This window comes from Ictalurus furcatus, chromosome 25, assembly GCF_023375685.1.
Source record: "Ictalurus furcatus strain D&B chromosome 25, Billie_1.0, whole genome shotgun sequence".
In the NCBI taxonomy this organism is placed as follows: Eukaryota; Metazoa; Chordata; class Actinopteri; order Siluriformes; family Ictaluridae; genus Ictalurus; species Ictalurus furcatus.
The window spans coordinates 20,175,664-20,193,564 of record NC_071279.1 but is presented as its reverse complement, the minus strand read 5'-3'; the positions used below and the strand labels follow the sequence as shown (position 1 = coordinate 20,193,564).

The 17,901-nt window shown below is 41.4% G+C and overlaps 1 pseudogene; it reads left to right on the top strand.

Moving 5' to 3' along the window:
- Positions 1-1,218: 1,218 nt before the first annotated feature.
- Positions 1,219-17,901, top strand: part of LOC128601515 (zinc finger protein 585A-like) — a 38,792-nt pseudogene continuing 22,109 nt past the window's right edge.

Below are 17,901 nucleotides of genomic sequence, written 5' to 3'. Positions count from 1 at the left end.
TATATATATTTTTATGACCTACCACAGAGTGTTAGAAAGACCATGTGTGCAACGTGTGTGGGGTGGAAAACATATGGCCGTACCAGGTATGGTCACGAATGGATGTGATCCAGATTTAACATAACTATATATATTTTTATGACCTACCACAGAGTGTTAGAAAGAACATGTGTGCAACGTGTGTGGGGTGGAAAACACATGGCCGTACCATGTATGGTAACGAATGGATGTGATCCAGATTTAACATAACTATATATATTTTTATGACCTACCACAGAGTGTTAGAAAGACCATGTGTGCAACGTGTGTGGGGTGGAAAACATATGGCCGTACCAGGTATGGTCACGAATGGATGTGATCCAGATTTAACATAACTATATATATTTTTATGACCTACCACAGAGTGTTAGAAAGAACATGTGTGCAACGTGTGTGGGGTGGAAAACACATGGCCGTACCATGTATGGTAACGAATGGATGTGATCCAGATTTAACATAACTATATATATTTTTATGACCTACCACAGAGTGTTAGAAAGACCATGTGTGCAACGTGTGTGTGTGGAGTGGAAAACATATGGCCGTACCAGGTATGGTCACGAATGGATGTGATCCAGATTTAACATAACTATATATATTTTTATGACCTACCACAGAGTGTTAGAAAGAACATGTGTGCAACGTGTGTGGGGTGGAAAACACATGGCCATACCATGTATGGTAACGTTTCTGTCACGAATGGATGTGATCCAGATTTAACATAACTATAAATATTTTTATGATCATGACCTTTGATCTAGATATAGAGAGTTAGAATGTGTATCTTTTTGACCTTTGACCTATACCTGTCAAAACTAAGGTTACAATATATACAAACTATCTCTCTCTACTGGCACTCTGTCCAGGGTGTACTCCGACTTGTGCCCGATGCTCCCTGGGATAGGCTCCAGGTTTCCCCGCGACCCTGAAAAGGAGTAAGCGGTTGAAGATGGATGGATGGATATACCCATCCCCCTTTTTTCTTTCTTTTTTAATACCTACGTTCGCTGCTCCCATCCAGTTGGTGGCGGTAATGGACCAAAAAGCAGGTTTACCAACCGCTAAAAACCAATCTTTAAAAGAAGAAGAAAGAGACTCTGTAAACTCACAACAGAAGAAGAGTATAGGCGGTGTTTCACCCCGAGTAAACAGTGGATTTTTGTCACTGAGGTAATCTTTTCTACATGAAAATATTCCTGACTGGTTTATATACAATTACAGATTTGATCGATTTAAAAACAAGCTTGTTACTGTGTCTGTATTTGAGGATGTTCACTATGTTCTACTTTAAAACCTGAGGTAAGTTTAACTAGCTGAGCTGCTCGGCTAATAGTTAGTGACTGAATCCCAAACCTTCGAAGTGCAGTACAGAGAGAATGATACAGTGGTGTATTAAATCATTTTTTATTCTCCCAGTTTTCTTTTAAATGAAAGCTTCATAATTTACATGAAGTATTTTAGATTACAGTGGGTTATGCTTATGATCAGAGCCTCCTTTTCCAGAAACACCATTTAGACCTCATAATAAGACCTTATAATGGAATCAGCAGGGATACGACCGTGTTCTTCTAGAAAACCTCCACATACTCCTGGTCCCACTGAGTCACAGGTAACAGTTATCTATATGTGTGCAATTAAACATAACATTTTTAATAACTAAGAGATTCACCTGACTGTGTGAATGTTCTTCTCTTAATCAGCTTCCATCCTTGGTAGGTTGCATGCTCTCCTACTAATCAAGTGAACCATGTTATTATCGTCTCTTCAGTATCCTCATGGACTATATGTTGTGTTATACCACAGTTAGTTTCAGACCACTACTTTGATTGGTCAAGTGACATTCCAAGAGTGCTGATATTTATTATAACGGCACTGGGACACTTCACTGTGTGTATCACTCCACTTATCTGTGTTTGCTGCATAAATTACAAATCTAGCAGTAGATCATTACATTGAAACTGTTACTACACTTACTACAGGCTGTTAGTGGGAATTATTTCCATGGCAGCAAAATTAAACCAATATTTGATCATATTGTGTCTGAAATGTTGGCTACTTGATATTAATTTCTTATTAAGAAAGCTGTCACATTAAAGCAAGATCACACTCACAGTTGTACTGCTGTACTGAATATCGGCACTGCTGTGATTACCTGCAGCCTCGTGTCTACGGCCGAATCACAGCCGTGCCGATATTCTGTATAACAGCACTTTTGCTCATGCAATATCGCTTAATCGACTTTCTTTTGTAAATAAGTATTATTACTCTTTGTTCATTAGCTTTGTGGGGATGTTCAGACAGAAAAATATACGTCTTCAGATGGAGGGACATCAGGCTCTGTAGAACACATCACCTGTGTGAACCTTCAGAAACATGTAAAAAAGGAAGAAACTGTAGATGAAGAATACTTCTGTAAGTCAACATGGCACATTACAATCCAGTCTAATATTCAGTAATACTTTTTTGTCTAATCTAATTTTTGAATGAACCACATCACTGACTTTTCCCCATTTATATTTTGTACTTCACTTTTTTAAAGCGACACCAGTCTCTGTGGGACACATCACACCTGTGGACCTACAGAATCATGTGAAAAAGGAAGAAGCTGAAGATAAAGACTATCTCTGTAAGACAACAGGGTGTATTACGGTCCAGACTGGAACTCAATAACTAGGGGTGTGACAATACATGACACATGACACAATGCATCAGGAGGCAAAAATGTGATGATCTGCGATGCTCATATCACACATTTCCGCATCGTATTAATTATTGCTCATGCAGTTGCAGTATTTGAACATCAGAGGTCCCAATCTGCAGATCCCATGGAGTTAAAATACTGTATATAGAGAGCATACTGGTCACATGATCACATTCTTTCTTGCAGAGAGCAGCGTTACCAAGTTGGGAATCATCTGCACTTGAAAAGTGACTGATTGTCACAATTACTGACACGTTATATGTTATACAGTTACACCACCACATAATAACCATAAAAGGTCTCTTCAGCAGTTTTCATATGACACCAGCCCTATGCATCTGTGATCTTTGGTGCCTGAAAAAGAATTTGGGAATTTCTTCAAAATTTGGAGGTCTGTTTCTGGCTAAAATGACACCTCTGGGCACTGCTGCAGAACTAATTATGTTTCAATCGATCATTTTCCTGTTTCCCAGGTTATAGATTTTGTTTATCAGTTTGTACAGGATTTCTGAAGTTTTTTTGTTATTGTTGAGGCCAAAAATGCATGATTGTGCTGTGGCTTTTTTTAAAAACTTGTGATGCAAGTTGCAGAGTATTTTGTACTTTTTATGTGAAAACTACTTGAAATGGCGAAATTGCAATTACTCTAAACTGTTTTGCACGGTCTTTCGCAGTGATGCTTGTTGGTAAATGAAACCTTTTACCTGTACTCATGTTCGACTCTTATGAATCAATGACGTCACATTGGCACGTTTTCACCCAAATCTGCAGTAATAAAAAACAAATTGCAAGCTCCTCTGAATATTGTGGAGTTTGCTTTATTTTGTGTTCATTTCTGCAATCATGAAATCCTGGAGGAACTGGTTTATGCAAAAAAAAAAATTTGGGAGAATTTATACCTTTTATTTATTTAGTTTTAAGGTATAGTGACTCTGTAGTACATTTTGTTTTACAATATTAAACCTTTGTTTGTAAGACAAAAATGCACATTGATATGATTCAGAAATAAATAGTAGTACTCTTTTCAGTCATAGTATTCCTCCATTCAGATTTTGTTTGTCACAATATTTTAATGTCAGAACCTAGTATCATGAATTGAATCAAATCCTGTATTGTTACACCCCACTGAATAACTATTTGAAGTCTTAACTAGGCTTTATTTGTGACTCGACCAGTCCTTCATAGATTTACTTGAGTTGACAGTATTTAATTGTAAATCTTGGAATTTCAGATGCTGGGACATCAATCTCTGTGGAAGATGTAGACCAAAATAATGGAGAAAGGAAGCAGGTAAAAGAGGAAGAGTCTGAAGATGCCGACAACATCCATACAAGGATAGACTGGGGTTGAGTAACACTGCACTTTAATTCTCATTCAAACTCTTGGTATACTGTACAGTTTATTAATATCAACATTTATTGTCATGCAAGCTCCCAGTCAGGAAAGACCTCCTGTATCATGTGTGAAATCAAGTGTCCTCCACATTCAGGTGATCTTCAGCAACAGTGGTAGCTGTGAGGCAGTCAGACAGCTGGCAGTTTATTGTTGCCTTTCAGTCAGTTCACTTGATCTAACACAGGATGTATGGGATACCAAGCTTTCACCACCCTGCTGAAGACAAGATGTTTTCATGCTTGTAAGGAAGGTGAGGTGTGGTGACACAGAGGGTCATGTCAGCTATACAGCTGTCTTTCAGTTTTTGCACTTTTCACCTCTTTGAGGACATTTTTGATACTTGCTCCATTGGTTTAGAGTGATAACATACTTCGTTGAGTCATTTTATGATAATGTGCTTAAGAGTGTATGCTGGATTTTGAGCCCACTGTGACAAGCCTCTAAACTCATTTCTGTTTAGCTTGTTTCTTTGATGTGGGCTGGGGGTAGTCCTTCACTGCCTCGATTTTCTTTGCCTGTGGCTTCAGCATACCCCGGCCAATACAGTAGCCCAGGTACTGTGCCTCGGTCAGCCCTAGGTGGCATTTCTTGGGGATGGCTGTCAGCCCAGCCTTCCGGAGTTCCTTCAGGACCTCCCCCAGGTGGAACAGGTGGTCCGATCAAGTGGAGGAATGGATGACTATGTTGTCTAGGGAGGCCGGCTGCAAACATACAGTGGGGTCGAAGGACAATGTCCATCAGCCGCTGGAACGTTGCGGGCGCCCCATGTAGCCTGAAGGGGAGAACCCGGTACTGCCAGTGATCGGTGGCCGTGCAGAAGGTAGTCTTCAGTCTCACATCCAGTGCCAGCGTGACTTCGCAGTAGCCTTTTGTTAGGTCCAGGGTAGATATGAACCAGGCCCTCCCCAGTCGCTCCACGAGGTCATCCACTCAGAGGAGGGGATAGCTATCGAACTCGGAGACCTGGTTCAGCTTCTGGAAGTCATTACAAAGCTGCATAACTGCATACTTCCGTCCGACTTCGGCACAACGACGATGGGGCTGGACCAGGGGCTGTTGGACTCCTCTATGATGTGGTCTCGCAGCATTTGGCCAACTTCTTCCTCGATAGCCTTGAGCTGGGCCTCTGGGACATGGTAGGGCCACTGTCTTACCACTACTCCTGGATGGGACTTGATCTCGTTGTGGACCAACTGCGTCATTCCTGGGGAGGTAGAAAACACATCAGAGAATTGGTTCACCAACTCAGTTAGCTCCTGTCTTTGTGTGGGGGTAAGATCTTCCTCCAATTCTACCAAGGTACCCTTGCCGGGATCTGTGTCCAGAGCCATGTACGCCAGTACTACCGGTGCTGGTTCTACTCGCTACTTCAGCAGATTCACGTGGTAGAGTTTTTCCTCTGCTCATTTACCGGGCTGCTGCAGGTGGTAGTTGACGGTGCCTTTTCACTTGAGGACTTGTATGGCTTCAAGAGCAATCACTCCACGGAGACTGCTCTGCTTTCCGTCACTGAAGCCTTACGACTAGCAAGAGCAACCTCTAGATCATCTGTCCTCATCCTACTTGACCTCTCTGCTGCTTTTGACACTGTGAATCATCAGATCCTCCTGTCAACTCTCTCCAGCCTGGGCATCACTGGAACGGTTCTGCGCTGGGTGGAATCCTATCTCTCTGACAGATCCTTCAAGGTATTATGGAGGGGAGGTATTTCTGAAACTCAGCAACTCACAACTGGTGTTCCACAGGGGTCAGTTCTGGGTCCACTCCTCTTTTCTATCTACACAACATCTCTAGTGCAGGTGATTGAGTCTCATGACTTCTCATATCATTGCTATGCTGATGACACCCAACTCTGTTTGTCCTTCCAGCCTGACGATCCATCCATCTTTGCACGCGTCTCTGCTTGCCTGTCGGACATCTCGGTCTGGATGAGGGAACACCTTCTTAAGCTTAACCTGGCAAAATCTGAGATTCTTGCCATCCCAGCCTGTCCCTCAATCAACCACAACCTCACTGTACAGCTCAGCTCACTCACACTCATGCCAACCAGGATGGCCAGGAACCTTGGGGTGATTGTTGATGACAGCTTGACCTTTACAGACCACATCTCAACAACTGCAAGGTCCTGTAGGTTCATCCTGTACAACGTCAAGAAAATCCAACCCTACCTCACCGAACAGGCTACACAGATACTAGTCCAGGCTCTAGTTATCTCTAAACTGGACTACTGCAACTCACTGCTTTCAGGCCTCCCAGCCAGCTCCATCAAACCCCTTCAGATGATTCAGAATGCTGCAGCGCGCCTCGTCTTCAACCAGCCCGAGAGAACCCATGTCACACCCCTCTTCATCTCCCTGCACTGGCTTCCTGTAGCTGCCCGCATCAAATTCAAGGCCTTAATGCTCACCTACAAGACCTTGTCAGGAACAGCACCCTCCTACCTCCACTCTCTCCTGAAGGCCTACGTTCCCTCTCGCAATGTACGATCGAATAGCGACCGACGTTTAGTAGTTCCCACTCAGCGTGGCGCAAGGTCCCTTTCCAGAACCTTCACGCTAACTGTTCCTCAGTGGTGGAATGAACTTCCATTCTCAATCCGGACCGCAGAATCTCTCACCATCTTCAAAAAACAGCTAAAGACCCACCTCTTCCGTGAACACCTTACCAACTCATTTAAAAATAAATAAATAAAAATTGCACTTACACCTCTACTCTGTGCACTTTGCTTCTTCTGGAACTCAATTAAAGATCTTGTATAGTAGCACTACTTGTATTGTTATCTGCTTGATATATCGCTTTGCTTGTATTTTTCTCATTTGTAAGTCGCTTTGGATAAAAGCATCTGCTAAGTGAATAAATGTAAATGTATGGGCCTTGCCACCGGGCCAGGAACTTGCAGGCGCTACTGAGCACTAGTAGAAGCACCCGATCGCCCGGTTAGAACTCCCGAGGCTGCGTGGGACGGTTGTACACCCTTTTCTGTTCTTCCTGGGCGGCTTGCATGTGCTCCTGAACTATTTGGGTTACCATCCAAAGAGGAGCTCGAAGGGGGTGAAGCCCATGGATGCCTGGGGGCACTCCCAGATGGGGAAGAGCATATAGGGAAGGAGGCGGTCCCACTTCCTTCCTTCCACCCGATGCAACATCTGTTTTAGCGTCTGGTTGAATCTCTCGACCAGTCCATCAGTTTGCAGGTGGTAGACAGACGTCTTGAGGTGTTTCACCTGTAACAGCCGACACAGATCAGACATTAGCTTGGACACCAAAGGCGTACCTTGGTCGGTCAGAATGTCCTTTGGGATCCCCACACGACTGAATAGGAGTAACAGTTCTCTGGTGATGTTGCGGGAGCTGGCTTTGCATAGTGGCACCGGCTTGGGGTACGGGGTGGTGTAGTCCACGATGATGAGTATGTACTCCTGACCCCGGGCAGATTTGGGGAGTGGCCCTTCAAGGTCCGTGCCGATCCTTTTGAAGGGGACGCTGACGATGGGAAGAGGAATCAGGGGTGCCGGCAGGGGCTTCCTGGGGCGGTATGCTGACACTAAGGGCACCATTGACAAAAGGCCCGAACCTCTGCGTCCATCCCCGGCCAGGTGAAGCGGTCCTTCAGTTTTTTCCCCGGTGTTTCGGGCCCCCCAAGTGGCCCCCGAGCAGATCGGTATGGGCCAGGTGCAACAGTGTTTGGGTTCGGGTCTTGGGGACTACCAGGTGGTCCATGTTTTCCCTTCTGCCTTGGGTTCGGTGGTATAGCAGGCCTCCCCTGACTAGAAAGTAGGAGGTGGCTAGCCTGTGTTCTGGGTTTTGGTCAACCCCCTCAATCTGCCGCACCTGGGCCCAGCAATGCTTCAGGCAGTCGTCCTCCTTCTGCTCCCAGCCGAAGTTCCCCTGCCGGCTCACCTGTTGAAATATAGACGAGAGTGGGTCTTTGGGTGTGTGTGCCTTACCTTCAGCCAGGGCGTTCCCCTTGCCCCGGGCCATGTAGGCCGGCTACGCTGGGGCCTCCTTCCTTCGCTGGGCTGGTTTCGGTGGGTCTGGAGTGTGGGGTGGCCCCCTCCGGTCAGCCCGGAGTCTTGACCCTCCTGCGGCGTCCCCGATCCAGTTTCATCGGCCTGGCCTCCTCCTGAGGTGTCCAGTAGCTGAGGCGTTTTCGGATGACCTCTTTTCTTTCGGCAGCGCGCTGGCGGTCGGGCCAATGTAACGGCCCCCTTCCGGGCCGACTATGGGGTCGCTGCCCATCCCGGCCGAATTCCAAGAGGGGCAGGGCGAGTTCTAGGGCAGTTAGTAGCTCCTTGGGGTTTCCGGGCACCTGTATTCCCATGGCTCGGCACTCCTGGGGCGGCAGATCTCTCAGGAACCGGTCCATGGCCACCTTTTCTGCCACCTTGGTGGCGGTGCACTGGTCAGGATGGAGCCACTGTTTGGTGAGGTGCAGGAGGGTGTTCATTTGACTACGGGGCTGGGCCCCCGGCCGGTAGCTCCACCGATGGAAGTCCGCTGCCGCTCAGTGGGAAGTTTGGCCATACCATGCCAGGATCTCCTTCTTTACCTCTCCGGTGTCTGCCGCATTCTCCGGAAAGAGGGTGTGGTATGCGGTGCTGGCTTCCAAGTCTAATAAGTTCTTTCAAGATATAGAAAATACATGTGTCAGCACATTGATAAAGGATGGCAGTTGATCAGCTTATTCAAAGAGGTAATTAAATGAATACATTCATCATAGGTATTTGATAGCACAGAGACACACAAACAAAAACTATAACCCAGTATTCCCCGTATCCAAGGTGTCTTAATACAGTTCATAATATAAGAGAGTACATGATATAAGAGAATTTCCTTTCAGTCAGCCTATCCTTTTTTCTATTAAATAATCCAACATCAAATGGTCACTCTTGTCTGATTATAGCTGTTGTGGAAATAATCCAATAAGGAATCCACAGAAGCAGGAAAATTGTTCAAAAGCGTAAAAAACTTTACTTTTTTATTGGGGCTGGGGTTGTCCCTATTTTTCCACATGAAAGGTTGTAACCTTTAATCGATTTCATGGTTAAAGATATGATTCCACTAAATATATTGGTGAAAGAAGGATTCTTCCATGTAGATTTATATAATATTTTAAATACAGTGTGGATGTATATATGTTCTGAATATTTTAAACAATAATGGACATTTGCACAGTCTGCATTATTTAGAAAAATATTCTTTAAAAGCTGTCAGTATTATGAAATTCTGTATTGTGATCATTTGTGGGATCGATCATTCGATCATAGAAGACTTTATCATGATAACATTTTTAGCGATATAACCCATGTGGCATAGTTAGCCTAGTAGGGCTACTAGAACTTCCCTCAATCTGTATGTAAATCCTGTTTTTTCTTGTGGCCTTGTTGGGATCCCTTAGAAGCTACTAAAAAAAAGTTTAAGATAGAGGATAGAGGTCTTGCCTCTAATATTTACATTTCAATTCTGTGCTGTGTGACTTGGTTAGCCATTCTCTGTACATCACCAGAAGTTATTTGTCATTTCCTCAATTATGAACTATAGAGCGTTGGTTATATTCATTCTTTTTTATAAAAATAATTAAACTATTTTCACAATAAGTTTAATACTAATAGTGTTCATTTTCTGCTCCAGACATGGATCATGCCCAGGTACAACTTTTCTCCTGCTCCTGGTGTTCACTTTCCTATACATCTCAAATTTACCTCCACAAACACATCAGAAGATACCACTATGAGGAATATGAGAGACTGCTACAGTCAGGAGAGTTAATAGACATGAACACGATCACCGCAGTAAGCTCCACTATTGCGCAAACAGCCGCCATTACACTCAACAGTAACTCCTCTAATAAACAAACGCAGAAAGAAGTCTATCCCTGCTCACGGTGTGGGAAGAGTTTTACTGTCCGACGTTATCTCAGACAACACCAGCGCATTCACACAGGAGAAAAACCATATCACTGCTCAGAGTGTGGGAAGAGTTTTATTCGACAGAGTGACCTACAATCACACCAGCGCATTCACACAGGAGAAAAGCCATATCACTGCTCACAGTGTGGGAAGAGCTTTAATCACCAGAGTAATCTACAAAGACACCAGCGCATTCACCCAGGAGAAAAGCCGTATCACTGCACAGAGTGTGGGAAGAGCTTTACTGACCAGAGTAAACTCGGACAACACCAGTGCATTCACACAGGAGAAAAGCCACATCACTGCTCAGATTGTGGGAAGAGCTTTATTCGACCGAGTGTACTACAAAGACACCAGCGCATTCACACTGGAGAAAAGCCGTATCACTGCTCAGAGTGTGGGAAGAGTTTTAATCACCAGAGTAATCTACAAAAACACCAGCGCGTTCACACAGGAGAAAAGCCGTATCACTGCTCAGATTGTGGGAAGAGTTTTACTGACCGGAGTAAACTTGGACAACACCAGCGCATTCACACAGGAGAAAAGCCGTATCACTGCACAGAGTGTGGGAAGAGCTTTAATCACCAGAGTAATCTACAAACACACCAGCGCATTCACACAGGGGAAAAGCCGTATCACTGCTCAGAGTGTGGGAAGAGCTTTATTCGACTGAGTGTACTACAAATACACCAGCGCATTCACACCGGAGAAAAGCCGTATCACTGCTCAGAATGTAGGAAGAGCTTTAAGCAACAGTGTGATCTACAAAGACACCAGCGCATTCACACAGGAGAAAAGCCACATCACTGCTCAGAGTGTGGGAAGAGCTTTAATCAACAGTGTGATCTACAAAGACATCAGCGCATTCACACAGGAGAAAAGCCACATCACTGCTCAGAGTGTGGGAAGAGCTTTAATCAACAGAGTCATCTACAAAAACATCAGCGCATTCACATAGTAGAAAAGCTGTAAGAGTGCTCAGAATGTGGGAAGAGGTTTAATCAAAAGAGTAATTTTATACAACACCAAGAAATTCACATAGCATAGTTACTGAGATGAGATTTACTTTTTCAGGTGCCTTTAACACCTGAGTGCTCTAGCATGGAGTCGGAGACCTGTAATGTATGATCTCTAAATAAATTTAAAAAAAATTTAAAGGCCATTTTATTCAATGGCCTTTAACAGTCACCATGATAAGGTATGTATACAAAAGTTTGGAATCACTGAGACATTGCCTTGTTTTTAAAAGTAAATCAATTTATTTTTAAATAAAATTGTAATTGTTTTTAATTTTAATTAACATTAGAACAGATATACAGTCTAGACATTGTTAATGTTGTAAATGATTATAGTTGGAAACAGCTGTTTTTTAATGGAATATCTACATACGCATACCAAAGCTCATTTTTGGCAACGATCATGTCCCTGTTGTAATTCCATTGTATTAGCTAAATATATCATTAGAAACATGTATCAGTGTGCAAGTATAATAACACAGCTGAAAGTGGTTGTACGGTGTAAAGAAGCAATAAAACTGACCTTCTTTAGGATACTTGGGTTGCTATAGCATCAGCATTTTGTGATTTCGATTATGGTCTCAAAATGGCCAGAAAGAAAGAGCTTGCTTTTTTCACAAACTCACCAGTCTATTGTTATGAGAAATGAAGGCTATTCCATGTCAGAAACTGGCACTAAATTGAAATTATTTATAAATGTGTGTACTACTCCCTTCACAGAACAGTACAGATGGGCTCTAACTAGGATAGAAAAAGAAGTTGTAGGTCCCAGTGCACAATTGTGCACTAAGTAAGGTGTTTGGCTCACCAAGAACATCATTTGGGAGGTGCAGAACAAATGAAAAGATGTTGGAGTGCTTGATGCCATCTGTCAAGCACGGTTGAGGGAATGTGAGGGTCTGGCTGTGCTTTGGTGCTGGTAAAGTGGGAAATTTGTAAAGGGTAAAAGGAATCTTGAACATGGAAGGGTATCAATCCATTTACAGTGCCATGCCATATCCTGTGACAGTGTGTGATTGGAGCCAATTTCATCTGTTTAGTGGAGTCCAATAAAACCAAGTGAACTTTTGTCTTGCATGATGAGATCAGTAAACATACCATCTTTTGCACCTCTGAGCAGTTTTATCCCAAACATTGACTGCGTTTGTTGGAGCTGTAGAGCTCCTCGACCACACCCAAGCCTAAACATGACATAACGTTTTGATTTTATGCAGGTCTTATGTGTGTACCAAGTTTTGAAAGTTTCCACACATGACAAAGGCCTACAAAATGGGTGAATGTGTTAAAAAATAAAAGATTGTGAAAAAACATTCCAAAACAGTATGACTTTAGCACCTCCGGTGCTCGGGCCCTAATAATAATAATTATAATAATAATAATAATAATGATGATAATAACAACGAGAGGTCCTTCTGTCACAGGGGGAGGAAGGGCCCTCGCACTGGCATGCAAGTGCAGGAAAATTTTACACAGATCACACACATTGTGTCTATACATTGATGTAGGCAAATTTCAGGTAAATCGAACAAACCTTATACTAGTATATCAAAGTGCAGTGCACCTACTTTTCCATATAAGTGATGCTAAAACTAAAAGCACAAATCAAATGCATGTAATCAGGACTTGCTATTGAGTAATTACATTAAATTTACAGCCCATAATTCAAACCAGCACAGAATTATTCACGCTTCCTATTTAGCATGGCATAATTTCTGACAATGAGAACATTTTAATCACACATCACTGCACCCTATTCAATTAATTCTAGGTTTACATGACTATTTTTCATGCAAATCAGACAAACCCTCTAATAACTAAATGAGAATCCATATGGTAAACCCATTTCAACTCTTTTTAAAGTCCAATATAACAGTTTCAGTCTTGGTGGTGCTATAATGATGACTCATAATTGTCACATTACTGTAATCAGGAGTGACCCATTAGAAGCCATGCACAAGTTGATGCTTATCAAACCAAACATCATCAAGTTATGTCCACTTCCTTTTTTGTCGTGGCTTCTCATGCAAATCCATTTGCAGTCATTATGTCCTCATTTGAGATATCCACAATTCCTTGGTGATTTATAATTATATCTATCTGAAGTGTATTACAACCAAATATAAAGGAAATCTGCTGAACTCTCTAGCAGGAATACGAAAAAGGTTTCTGAAAAAATGCATGAATTCCAAAATTGTCCAACATTCTGTTGGGCAGAGTCCCTCAATCCAATGTAAAATATTTTGTTTTTTTATATAAATGGTGACATTCATGCTCATGCCAAATTTCATGACTGTCAAATCAACTATCTCCTTACCATTAAAGCCTTTGAATCTGATTTAGTGTTGTGTGTCAAGCAAATCTATTGCACACCATTACATCCTCGTTTAAGATAACCACTATTTCCTTGCAATTTATAATCACAAATGTCTGGAGTTTATAAATGTCAAGTGAATCTTATTATCTTTGTAGAAGGAGTACAAAAGAGTTTGTTCAATTATATGAAGAAACACGAAACTGTCAAAATGGCTTCCTGTTGGGTGGAGCTAATACAAGCCAATGGGAAATAGGTCTGATATGATGTGGACAAATTCTCCACCAAAATTTGTAAAGATCAGTTGAACTTTGTGGCAAATACAACAATAAAGTCATTCAGAAATGTTAGGGGGCACTATGGAGTCAACTGGCCAAAACCTAAAAGAAATGACCAAAGAATTATACAATTTGGGCAAAGTGTGATGAGTACGCCAAATTTCCCTGACTTTTCGTGCGCTACAAGGGTGTCAAATTTGCATTCAAAACCGAGGTGGTGCTATGGAGCTCAGGATCCTTCTAATGTCATTGTTTTTGGAGATATGAGGTTGCCATCACACATGGTAACACACTGTAGTGTCCTCTTTGTGGGTGGCACAGATAAAGTACATAGGTTAAAGTTCCATTGATTTATGGACACAAGAAAAATGTGCAACAGTTGTCAATTCACCATTATGTAAATAGTTCGGCCAATTTTTACTTGATTCCTTATTGCTTATCACCCTATAGAAAGACACAAAGCCACAATTATACCATTTGGACCTACGGTTCATAAGAAGAAGATTTTTGTAGTTTTAGACAAATTTTCAATGTACTTGGACATCTACCGTGGCGGACTTTGTGGGTCCCAATGGCTTTTTGTTCCCTATGAAAAATAAGGCAAGTATACCAATTTTCAGACATTTTGGACAGAGTGACTATGGGCTCACGTGGGCCATTTGGACAAATATCTGTTGATATTTGATCGAGTCCATGATGCCATGTATCCTAACAAAATGTCCAGGTCCTCTGGCAGAAAAACAGCCCAAAACATTAAAGAGCCACCACCATATTTAACCGTGGTTATGAGGTACTTTTCCATATGGCTTCCTCTCTGTGTACTCTCAAGGATTTCCCCTTGCACTAAGTGCCGAAGTGTGACTGCGCGTGCTTCTGGGTTATCATTGAATATGTTTACTTAATTGGTTGTCGCTCTCGCGTGTGATCATTCACAGCTGTTTTTGTGTTACCATTAATTACGTTAATTATTTAAACCCCTCGTTTTTTGTTTTTTTTTGTTCGAGGCAAGTATTATGTGTTTCTGTGCGCTTATTGCCAGACCCACACCAAGCATATTTTGAGCTTTGTTTTCGCGTCATGGTTTTGATCCTGTTCTCGTCCATTTTCTCAATTCGTGTCTAAGACCAGTTAATGCCCGTTTGCCGACTGGCATAAAGTTGGCTTGACGTTGGACGTTCGAAATTCGCAGATATGCGGAAATTAAGGGTCCATCTCTAAAGTTATATACGACACTGTTAAACACGTTTCTAACTTCAATAGCATTTGAAGAGAATGACTTAGTCATATAACCAACTGTACAGTTCATCTAGGTGTCAGCTATAATGCACACCTCTCAGATTTTTGATATTTAACAAAATATACTATTAAATCATATGTAAAAATTGCCATGTATTTTATTACTGCATGGGCTCATACACAAAATATACCATAATTTTAAGCTCAATAGCATTAGAAGGGAATGATGTACAGTCACACAACCAACTGTAAAGTGTTCATCTAGGTGTCAGGTATGATGCACACCTTTTAGATTTTTGATATTTATTAAAACAAGCTATTAAATCACATGTGAATTAGATATGAATTTCACTAAAGAATGTGCCCATACACAAAATATACCATTATTTAAAGCTCAATAGCATTTGTTGGGAATGATGTACAGTCACACAACCAACTGTAAAGTGTTCAACTAGGTGTCCGGTATGATGCACACCTTTTAGATTTTTGATATTTAACCCTACAATGCATGAACCAAAAAAACTTTAACGAATACATAAAGGGGGTCAAAATGAACCGTACTGGATTGAATGGTTTTCTTCAAAAAAAAAAAAAAAAAAGATGTCCTATTAATGAAATAATTAAAAGAACTGATGATCCACTAATGTTTTAATATTTCAAACATTTTTATTTGTTTTCTTTTAATTTATTCATGTACATGTTTAGATTGTGGATGGGAGCCACAGGAATTCAAAATTATTTACATAGGGAACCCTTCCAGTCAACCTTTTGAGCCCTCAACTTCCCTGTCACAAGAATAATCCTGGTCCTTCCTTTCCTCTGTACCACTCTGCTTATTGTGCCCTGAACTTTCATCTTCATCCTCATTTTCATCTGCAGTGTTCCTGTCTCCAGCCTCATCTTCCCTGTCACAAGAATAATCCTGGTCCTTCCTTTCTTCTTTACCATTCTGCTTATTGTGCCCTGAACATGCGGCATCATTATTAGCATTATCATCTTCATATTTATCACCAGTGCTGTTCCAGTCATCTTCCCTGTCACAAGAATAGTCTTCGTCTCTTCTTTCTTTTGTTTCATTGAGTTTACTGTGCCCCTCACTCACCTCATCAATTTTCTCATCTTTCTCAACATTTTCCCTATCTTTGAATTTAAAAAAAGTTTGGGTCAATACCTAACTGCATTTTCTAAACCGGGCCTCAAAACTTAGAATATTTCCACAGGAATAATGCTTGGTGTTTTGGTAGTGGCAGTAAGAGTGTGTGTGTGTGTGTGTGTGTGTGTGTGTGTGTGTGTAAATATATATATATATATATATATATATATACACACACACACACAAACATGCACACACACACATTATAATGTGTATATATTCATGTGTGTGTGTGAGAGAGAGAGATTTATTACACTATTAACTATATATTGGCTAAACAAGCTTTAAGGTGCCCAAATATTGCTATGATATTGATATAAAAACTAATGAAAAATAGAAGGTAAAAACAAATATAAAAGCATATATTCAGAAGAAGTGGCAAGAGAAATCAGTCAGAGAACTCAAAGGAATTATGAAACAGGACGATGCATATATTGCAGCCAAATAGAGACAGTGGAACATGTATTCCTTCACTGTCCAACAAATGAAAATGATCTGAACTTGAACTTTATATCTACGGTCGCTGCTCCTATCCAATTGGTGGCGGTAATTCACCAAAAACCTGGTTTGTCAACCGCCAATAAAATTTAGAAGAAGAAGAAGAAAGAGGAGGCGCTGTAAACTCACAGAAGAAAAGCATATGTGTTTTTTTACCCTCGAGTGATGGTGGTACAACCACCGTGGTGGTTAATGACCAAACCAACAAAAAAAAAGGAAAAGAAAAAAAAAAGACCTTATAATGGAATCAGCAGCGATACGACCGTGCTCTTCTAGAAAACCTCCACACACTCCTGGTCCCACTGACTCACAGGTAACAGTTATCTATATGTATGCAATTAAACATAACATTTTTAATAACTAAGAGATTCACCTGACTGTGTGAATGTTCTTCTCTTAATCAGCTTCCATCCTTGGTAGGTTGCATGCTCTCCTACTAATCAAGTAAACCATGTTATTATCGTCTCTTCAGTATCCTCATGGACTATATGTTGTGTTATACCACAGTTAGTTTCAGTCCACTACTTTGATTGGTCAAGTGACATTCCAAGAGTGCTGATATTTATTATAACGGCACTGGGACATTTCACTGTGTGTATCACTCCACTTATCTGTGTTTGCTGCATAAATTACAAATCTAGCAGTAGATCATTACATTGAAACTGTTACTACACTTACTACAGGCTGTCAGTTAGTCTGTGTGTTACACGGCAACATGGAAAGCTCTATCTAGCTGTGGCTGTTTTGGGAATTATTTCCATAACAGCACAATTAAACCAATATTTGATCATATTGTGTCTGAAATGTTAGTTACTTGATATTAATTTCTTATTATGAAAACTGTCACATAAAAGCAAGATCACACTCGCAGTGATACTGCTGTACTGAATATCGGCACTGCTGTGATTACCTGCAGCCTCGTGTCTACGGCTGAATTACAGCCGTGCCGATATTCTGTATAACAGCACTTTTGCTCATGCGATATCGCTTAATCGACTTTCTTTTGTAAATAAGTATTATTACTCTTTGTTAATTGGATTTGTGGGGATGTTCAGACAGAAAAATATACGTCTTCAGATGGAGGGACATCGGGCTCTGTAGAACACATCACCTGTGTGAACCTTCAGAAACATGTAAAAAAGGAAGAAACTGTAGATGAAGAATACTTCTGTAAGTCAACATGGCACATTACAATCTAGTCTAATATTCAGTAATAATTTTTAGTCTAATCTAATTTGTGAATGAACCACATCACTGACTTTTCCTCATGTATATTTTGTACTTCGCTTTTTTAAAGCGACACCAGTCTCTGTGGGACACATCACACCTGTGGACCTAAAGAATCATGTGAAAAAGGAAGAACCC